This window comes from Ctenocephalides felis, unplaced genomic scaffold (genome assembly GCF_003426905.1).
Source record: "Ctenocephalides felis isolate EL2017-DRISC unplaced genomic scaffold, ASM342690v1 CF-g0.4_SCAFFOLD_01886, whole genome shotgun sequence".
Lineage (NCBI taxonomy): Eukaryota > Metazoa > Arthropoda > Insecta > Siphonaptera > Pulicidae > Ctenocephalides > Ctenocephalides felis.
In genome coordinates, this window is record NW_020538040.1 from 6,430,686 (window position 1) to 6,440,698 (window position 10,013).

Consider the following 10,013-nt stretch of genomic DNA (forward strand, 5'->3'; position numbering starts at 1 on the left):
TCCGGCCCTATTACATGATTTTACTGAATTGCAAATTTATAGCTATTTTTGTAAGAAATGTGTGATTTTATATTTTTATAAATTAGTACACATATTAAGAAATAATATACTAAAATTTTGTAACTTTAGTATAGGCGTTTTATATTTCTGAATATTTTTCAAAATGCTCATCAAACCGTGGACTTGCAACCATTGGAAACTAGATATGCAAGAGTGCATTTGTTTACAAAATTGCATATTTATAGCTTTTTTTTATTAGAAACATGTGTGATTTTATATTTTTATAATTGAGTACATATATTAGGTAATAAAATACTAAAATTTTGCAGCTCTAGTATAATATTGTATATTTTTAAAACATTTTTCAAAAGTACTTCTCATATCATATCCAACCGTCGTTTCGCAACTAATAAAAATAGAGTATGCAAGTGTGTATTGCAATTTTTTTAGTTTCTTCTGTTAGAAACATCTTTGATTTTATATTTTTATAATTCAGTACACATATTAAGAAATAAGATACTATAATTTCATAACTGTATTACAACCTTTATATTTTTAAAATATATTTTAAGCCGTCAATTTGTTTACTTCAAAATGTTTACTAACGTTTTTGCATATAAATAAAACTACAAACAAAACCTACTTACTACAATTTAATCATAAATAATATTCACGTAAAACATCCTATTAAATGTAATTGAACATCATCTGTCAAAAACGTTTGACATTTGACGTATTAGCCACCGTCCATTGTTTTATTTAAATTACGCTTCTACAAAAAATTTCAAAAGAAAAATGTAAAGTTTCTAGGCGATTTTGAAATATTATCTCACCTTTCCGACCATCTCTGGATTGGCACGAATTTTTCAAGACTAAACCTGGTCAAATCGGTTTAGCCGTTTTCGAGTGTTACCGAGTCATTTGATCGAGAGCTCCATTTTTATATATAAGATAAGAATTATATTAATTCCACATCTCACAGGCAGTATTGAATTGTTTTACATAAATTGCAATACGTTCATGAATGTGGTACATTAAACTATCCATTTTGATTTGAGACTTGTATTTTTGTATATACTTTGTCTCAGTGTACTAATGGAACAAATTATAAAATTATAAAATTCAGTGTGTGTAATAAAATTAGTTTTATCTAATTCATTTATCTAATGTATCATTTTTCCTTTTAGCTGGTATCTCGTGTCCGAGGGGCGCGCGACCCGGCATAAACGGAGCGCCTGCCCAAGAAGCGGAGCCCTACGGAGAGGAAGCCCTAGCCTTCACAAAAGAGCGTTGTATGCAACGTGAGGTTCAAGTTCAAATCGACAGCATGGACAAGGCTGGAAACTTTATCGGATGGCTTTGGGTCGATGGACAGAACTTGAGTGTTATGCTCGTTGAAGAAGGTAAGATAATTGGATAGTAAAAAATCTACTATTAACTCCTTAACTTACCCTTAAAGTTGTTCAAGCTGGTGCAGCTTTCGCGACTATTTTCTCACACAGTACAGTTTACCACAAAAATAACTATGATTTTGTTTTGTAGTTTCGTATAAATAAATATTTTGTAATACGATTGACCGAGTCACGCCCGTAATTCTATTATTAACTAAAGTAATTATTAGTTAATATAAAACTATTAATCTCTAAAGCAGAGAGAAACCCGATTTGCTGTTTTTCTTTTTTTTTTTTTTTTTTTTAAATGTACAATATGAAACTAGAGCGGATGTTTCTTATGTCTGACTTTGTTAAATTCTGATTCGTAACGACGAAATTAAGAACTCTACTAATTATGAAACCAATACATCAAAAGAAAACGAACTCTGCAAATTTAGACTTCTTTCGGAAAAAAGAACTCTACTGACAAGCAAATTCAAACATTTTTCGAAAAAAAGAACTCTACTGACGAGCAAATTCAGACTTTTTTTAGGAAAAAAGAACTCTATTGACGAGCAAATTCAGACGTTTTTTAGAAAAAAAACTAACTTTACTGATAATCAAATCAGACATTCTTTTGAAAAGAAAAGTACTCTACTGACTTTCAGACTTTCTCTTTTTTTTTTAAAAAAAAAAAAAACTCTACCGGCAAACAAATTTATACAGTTTTAGCAAATTAGAAACTACTGATTCAGACATTTTTGGAAAAAGAACTCTACTAACGAATAAATTCATACAGTTTTAGAAAAAAAGGAACTCAATTTATGAGCAAAATGAGATATTTTTAGAAAAAAAAACTTTGACGAGCAAATTCAAACATTTAACGAACTTTACTGGCTGCCAAAATCAGACTTTTTGTTTTCAAAAAAAAGGAACTCTACTTACGAACAAATTCGTACAGTTTTAGCAAAGAAGAATCATCTGATGAACTCTACTGATGAGCAATTTCAGACGTTTTTTAGAAACAACGAACTTTACTGATCAGCATTTTCAGGCATTTAAAAAAAAAGAACTCTACTGACGGGCAACTCCAGACATGTTCATTAAAAACGAATTCTACACCGACGAGCAAATCAGACTTTTTTTTAGAAAACGAACTCGACTGAACAAATTCTTATTTTTAGAAAAAAGAACTCTACTGACGAGCAAATTCACAAATGTTTAGGAGAAAAAGAACTCTACTGGCGAGCAAAATCAGACTTGTTTTTTTTTTCAAAAACACAGGAACTCTGCAAATTTATATAGTTTTAACAAATTAGAAATTCTATTGATGAGACCTTTTTTAAAAAAAACACGAACTCTACTAATGAGCTAATTGAGATATTTTTAGAAACAAGAATTCTACCGACGACAAAATTTAACAATTTTTTAACAAAAAAAATGAACTGTACCGACGAGCAAAATCTTCCAGTTTTAGCAAAAAAGGAACTCTACTGATAAGTAATTTTCTAAGAAAAAAGATCTCTGATGAGCAAATTCGGACATTTTAAAAATATATATATATATATATATATATATATATATTTTTCAGAGCGTTTTGGATCTCTTAAAACAATTAAATTAGTTTTTTTTTAGTACCAATATATTACACTTAAATTGCTTGTAATTTTTTCTGAAGTGATATTTTGTATGTAAGCTTTTTTCAAAAGTTCGGTTGTCAGTTGTCTTTTTATTTTATGATATTTTTCTCTTATTAATTTTTGAAAATTGTATTTTATTTTGCTCACTAGAAGAGTTATTTCGTTTTCAGAAGAAATGCCAGTATTTGCTTAGCAGTAGAGTTCTTTTTTTTTTTAAATGTTTAAATTTGCTTCTCAGTTGAGTTTCTTTTTTTTTCTAAAAATGTTAGTATTTGCTCATCAGTAGAGTTCCTTTTTTAAAAAAATGTTGGTATTTGCTCATCAGTAGATCTCCTGTTTTGCTTAAAAAAAAAAGAATTAGTTTTTGCTCATCAGTTGAGTTTCTTTTTTTCTAAATGTTACTATTTGCTCGTCAGTAGAGTTCCAATTTACTAAAAGAAAATTGGTATTTGCTCGTCAGTAGTTTCTTTTTTCTAAAAATTTTAGTATTTTTATGTCAGTAGAGCTCTTTTTTTTAAATATTACAATATGCTCGTCAGTAGAATTTTTTTGTTTCAAATTCCAGAATTTGCTCGTCAGTAGAGTTCCTTTTTCTAAAAATATCAGAATTTGCTCGTCGGCAGAGTTTCCTTTTTTGCTAAAAATTTTAAAATTTGCTTGTCTGTAGAGTTTCTTTTTTTCTGAAAATCGTAAAATTTGCTCGTCAGTAAAGTTGCTTTTTCTAGAAAAAATGTTAGTATTTGCTCGTGAGTAGAGTTCCTTCTTACTAAAAAAAAATTTGTATTTGCTAGTCAGTAGAGTTCCTATTTTTCTAGAAATGTTAGTATTTGCTCGACATGGAGTTTCTTTTTTTTTTAAAAAAATGCTTTGAACAATTTGCTTTTTTTGTTTAAAAAGTCAGAATTTACTTGTCGGTAGAGTTCCCTTTTCCTAAAAATGGCAAAATTTGCTTTTCAGTATAATACATATTCAGCTATAAAAATGTTGGATATGCTTTTCAGCAGTTTTTTTTTTTCTAAAAAATGTTAGTATTCGATTTTCAGTAGCTTTTTTTTTATTAAATACGTGAATTAGTCCGTCAGTAGAATTTTTCTTTTATTCGATATATATATTTATTTATTTACTTTATTTATAATATATATTTTAGACATTCACAAAATTAGAAAACTCTACTGACAAGTCAAGATTAAGTCCTTTAAAATGCTATTTTATCACAAACTGATTGATATTATAGTTTCGCTTATGGACAATATTAACGATGACATATAATCCTAGACTTATAATTATTATATTATATTTCTTTGGAAAGTATGTCTACAATTGACTTGAATTTTATCGAGGATAAAATAAAAAAGGGCCTTATGTCTTAAAATGACAATAAAATGTACACATTACTTTAATTTTATAATATATTAATATAATAAATAATATTTAACACTAGAATGACGGAGGTTGGTTGTATGCCCATTTCGCCTGATTGAGAGTCAATTTGGGTAAGGGATTAGGGAGAAATTAAAATTACTTTTTGTATACCTTTCATTGTACCATGAAGAACCAAAAAATATTTAAAAAGTCACTTGAAATTATGTATATCACATAAAAAGTGCAAATGAGTCAAATTTACTCACTCCGTCATTCTAGTGTTACATATACAAACTGGTAACTTCTGATGAATTTTGATTAAGTCCTATATTTAAAACGCTTCTCATAGGCCTATAATATTTTAGGGGGTTGGTTTTGATTGTCAACTCTATCACAATGTAAAGTTTAATCAAAATCAAAAATCCATTTATTCAACTAAAATACATCCACAAGCTAATCCTACCATTATATTTTTGTCAAATTTATCAACCAACCGACTATTTACTCTTACCCAGGTTTATTGTAGTAAAAAGGAACTCTACTGACGAGCAAATACTAATATTTTTAGCAAAAAGGAACACAACTCAGAAGCAATTTCTAACATTTTGTTTAAAAAAAAAAAAGAACTCTACCGGCATTTCTAGGAAAACTAAACAAATTCTGACATTTCTAGGAAAACGAAAGAACTCAACTTGATTAAAATAAAAATCAATTTTCAAGAATTAACAAAAAAAAAAACTTTTCGAAAAAAGCTTATATACAAAATGTCATTTTAGAGAAAAAACTGACAAGCAATTTATATACAATATATACAATGAAAAAATGAACTCTATTGAGAGTGAATTTATTAAACTATTAATACTATGTCGTTCAAGAAAAAAACTATACTGACTAGCAAAGGGATTAACATATTGAAAGGTGCAATTAAAATAATAATTTAGAAAAGAAAGGACTCTACTGAGAAACAAATTCAGACACTTAGAAAAATAATTATTGAGTCTACTGAAAAATATAATTTTAGAACAAAAGGATCTCTACTGACAAGCAAACTGAAAATCAATTTGAAAAGTAACTAACAAAATATCACTCTAAAAACAAAAAAGAACTCTGAAACACTCTAAAAACGAAGAATAAGAAAAGAAAAATACATTCTTTTCAAAATGTCTAAATTTGCTCGTCAGAGTTCTTTTTTTCCTAAAATAAATGCTCAAAGTTCCTCATCAGTAGAGTTTCTTTTTTGCTAAAACTGTATGAATTTGCTCATCGGTACTTTCCATTTTTTTTTAAAGAAATAATAGTATGCTCTTGCTCATCAGTAGAGTTTCTTTCTCCATAAAAAAGTTAGTATTTGCTCTGTCGAATTTGCTCATCAGTAGAGTTTGTTTTTTAATTTCGCACTCGGTTTGCTCGTCAGTAGAGTCAGTCCCTTATACATTTTGCATCTGGTTTTGCAATTTTCTTCTCTTCTAGTTCGCTCGTCAGTAGAGTCTCCTTTTTAATTTCTCACTCGGTTTGCTGGTTAGTAGAGTCCCTTACAAATTTTGCATCTGGTTTTGCAATTTTCTTCTCTTTTTTTAGTTTGCTCGTCAGTAGAGTCCCTTATAAATTTTGCACCTGGTTTTGCAATTTTCTTCTCTTTTTTTAGTTTGCTCGTCAGTAGAGTTCCTTATAAATTTTGCACCTGGCTTTGCAATTTTCTTTAATTTTCCTGCCGGTGTAGTCTCTTTCAATTTTTTTTGTTTGCTCGTCAGTAGAGTTTCTTTTTTATTTTATTTTTGACAGAGATCACAGAGTAAAAAGGACTCTACTGACGACCAAACTGAATTGAACGATTAGGAACTCTACTAACTTGCTCGTTATTATTTATTCTCGTTAACTATAATCAGAACTCTAAATATTGCAAAAAATATTGGCAGAACCTTTGATAATTTTTTAAATTTAAATCAATTTATTAAACAAATGAAATACACCTAAGTCTGTTTTCACACGGTCTTTTTGTACACGGTTTTGATATAACACGGTTTGAAAATTGAATATTTTTAATTTTTTTACACAATTTTATTCCATTTAGCACGATTTGAAATTTTATGTACTTAAATTTTGTTTGTCAAATTTAAGTTTTGCGAAGTATGTTCATATCATAAAAAAGTATTTATGAAGGAAAAAATCTGAAACCATCGATAGTATCGATAGTTTGCGAATACTAGCTTCAAGATTTAAGTGAATTCCCCTTTAGCGCGTACAAACAATTTTTACTGGTCAAAGCAAATGTGAATAGCACTAATTTAGGGGAATTCTCTTAATGTGCATACAATAAAATTTACTGGTCAGATTTAAGTGAATTCCCCTTTAGCGCGTACAAACAATTTTTACTTGCCATACATTTAATTTAAACTTGCCATAGATTTAATTTATATTACTTTTAAGATTATAGTGCATATCTTTTTTATCATTACTATGCTTGTGAAAATAAGCATTATATATTTAATTTAATAAAATAAACATGAATCTTGTTTTTCACTAATTTTAATAGGTTTTAGAGATTAGGAACAAATCACCCATTTTTGTATAAGATCAATGTCTTTTTTTACACGTTTTTTTTACACGACTTCTTCTGGAACCAATCTACCGTGTACAAACAGTTTTAGGTGTATGTAATTTGTAATCCCATAATTTTCCTATAATTAGACCAATAATATTTTAGAATATTCGTTAAGACCATGAACTCTATGTCGTAAAATTTCATCAAAATCGTTAGAAAATAATTCTATAAATTATTTACAAAGGAACGGCCAGTTCGATATCTACCGCTCATTTATCTTGCCACTTTCGACCAGTTACAAATCTATTAACTAATCGACTATTCCTTCTTACCCAGGTCTATCCTCCGTCCACTTCACCGCCGAGCGTTCCCCCGAGCACATAAGAGCCCTGAAATCGGCCGAAGACTCCGCCAAGAGCCGCAAACTGAACATCTGGAAGAACTACGTCGAGCAGGAGCCCGAGGTCGAGGAGCAAGTCGAAAAGGTCAACGAGGAAGACAAGCAAGTCGATCGTAAGGTGTCCTACGAAAAGGTCATGGTCACCGAAGTGACGCCCGAAGGAAAGTTCTATGCCCAGAACTCGGAACAGGGACCCAGACTGGAGGCGCTGATGGCCAAGATTCATCAGGAGTTCACCGCTAACCCGCCGCTGGCCGGTGCTTACACGCCTAAGAAGAACGATTTGTGTGCGGCAAGGTAATAATAGATAGATGATAGATTAATGGGCCTATTTATTCTTGGATAACATTGCTATATGATGTTACAAATAAAAATAGTTTGACGATTTGGTATTCTCTCGGAGCTCCTATGTTTTAGTTTGATACGTCGTGTTTTGGTTTTTCTTGTTTTTGTTTTATGCTGGTAGATTTGACACTTAGCTCTAGTGCTTTTGAAACACTACTGTCTAAACTAACCTCCAAATAGTACATTTTAGCAGAAATTTGCCATCTAAAGCAGATAGATTCTTATCATTTTCTTATTTAACTTTCCGAAGGAGAAATTTGTTTTCATCAAAAATTCCGATTCGCTAATTTTATGTTTTCTCGACGTTTCAAGCCATTCTGAATCGAATGAGACCGAATTTAAGGGAAAAGTATGTGTGTGTTTGTGTATGTGTATGTGTATGTGAACAGATTTTTTGCCGTAAATCAACGATTTCTCAGAAACGGCTGGACCGCTTACAAAAATTTATAAGCCATTCGATGTATTTCGACGAGGACTAGCGTTTTGAATTTTGTGTGACGATCGGCCGAGCCGTTTCTTTGTAAATTGCAGAAAAGTGAAAAATTTTTCGTCTACGTTTTAGCCCGCAATTCTGAATCGATTTTGAAAATTCAAAAACCGTTCGAAAGATATTAGTTGGGAATCGTGCTGATTGGTTTTTGGTAGAGATCGGCCGGGCCGTTTTCTAGTAATAAAGTTTAAAAAAAAAATTTCGACGATTTTTATGATTATTTTTTTATTGTAGATACCATAGTCTTCTAGATCATACTAAAATATTACGGCCCTACAACTCGTTTAGCTTTAAAAATTCACAAAGTTTGCAAAAATTAGTATCGTTTTTTTGGCATTTGACAAAATTAGACCTTTCATCGACGTTTTCTCAAAAATGCCTGAACCGATTTCAGAAATTTAAAAGCCATTTGATGTATCTCAATGAGGACTATCGTTTGTCGGTTTTGTGAGACGATCTGTCAAACAGTTTCTTTATTTGAAAAAATGTTATACTTTTCGTTTACATTTAAGCTCAAACTACCGAACCGATTTAAAAAAATCAAAAACTGTTCGAAAGATATTAGTTAGGAATGGTACTGATTAGTTTTAAGTGAAAATCTACCGAGCCGTTTTCTCGTAATTAACTGTAAAAAAAATTTAAGCCGATTTTTATGGATTTTTTTTTAGCGATATATATCATGGTCTTATAGAACTTACTGTAATATTACGGCCTTACGACAAGCAGTTTAATTTTAAAAATTAATCAAAGTTTGAAAAAAGAGTAGTTTTTTCGACGTTAGCTAATATTAAAAATTAGACGATTTACTTGGTACAACAATATAATACTTGGTCCTAATAGACATACTAAACCATTGAAATCCTACGGAAACTGGTACAAATAAAATAATTGTTGATTTTTGAAAAGTTGCTTTTTGAAAATACTCCGAGTTAACGTGTTCGTTCGTTTTCCATTATGTGTAATGAATCCATTCGGAATACTTTTAATCAGTCATAAATTAATTTATTTTTTATTAAGTCGATTATTTACACATATCGGGAAGTTCATATAACTTGCCTCAATGCTAAATAGCAATACCAACTAGTTAATTTTATCGTCAGTAGAGTTCATTTTTATTTTCTCACTTTGCTAGTCAGTAAGAGTCTCTTTCTTAATTTTTCTCGTCAGTAAAGTCTCTTTTTAATCTTTTTCAGTTTGCTCATCACATAGTTTTTTAGTTTAGTTGTCAGTAGAGTCCTTCTTATTCAATTTGCTCGTCAGTAGAGTTCCTTTTTAATTTTTCTTCTCAGTTTGCTTGTCAGTAGAGTTCTTTTTTTCCTACTTTACTCGTCAGTGGTCTCTTTTTTCTATTTGTTCGTTAGTAGAATACCTTTTTGAATTGTCCTCGTCAGTACATTCTCTTTTTTAATTTTTTTCTGTTTAGTTGGTCAGTACAATCTCATTTTCTTTTCGTCTTTAGTTTAGCCGTCAGTAGTGTCCGCTTTTTATTTTCTTTCTGAGCTTGCTCGTCAGTAGACTTCTTTTTTTAATTTCCTTTTTGCTTGTCAGAGTAGTCAAATTTTTTGTATTTAGTTCGCTCGTCATGTTTTTAGATATTCTTCTTCAATTTGCTCGTAAGTAGAGTCCCTTTTTAAACTTTCTTCTCAATTTGCTCGTCGGTATAGTCCTTTTTTAAACTTTTTTCTCAATTCGGTCGTAAGTAGAGTCCTCTATCTTGTTACTCAGCATTTTTTTGTTAGTTTACTCGTCAGTAGAATATTTTTTTTAATTTTCTTTAGTTTAATCGTAAGTAGAGTTCCAGTTTTTATTTATTAACTTCCCGTAGGGTAAGTTATTGTAATCGTCCAAAAACCGAAATTGA

At 30.2% G+C, this 10,013-nt stretch overlaps 1 pseudogene; it reads left to right on the forward strand.

Annotated features, from left to right (window-relative positions):
- The window catches only part of LOC113378584, a 9,183-nt pseudogene extending 1,550 nt beyond the window's left edge, over positions 1-7,633 (forward strand).
- The last annotated feature ends 2,380 nt before the right edge of the window (positions 7,634-10,013 follow it).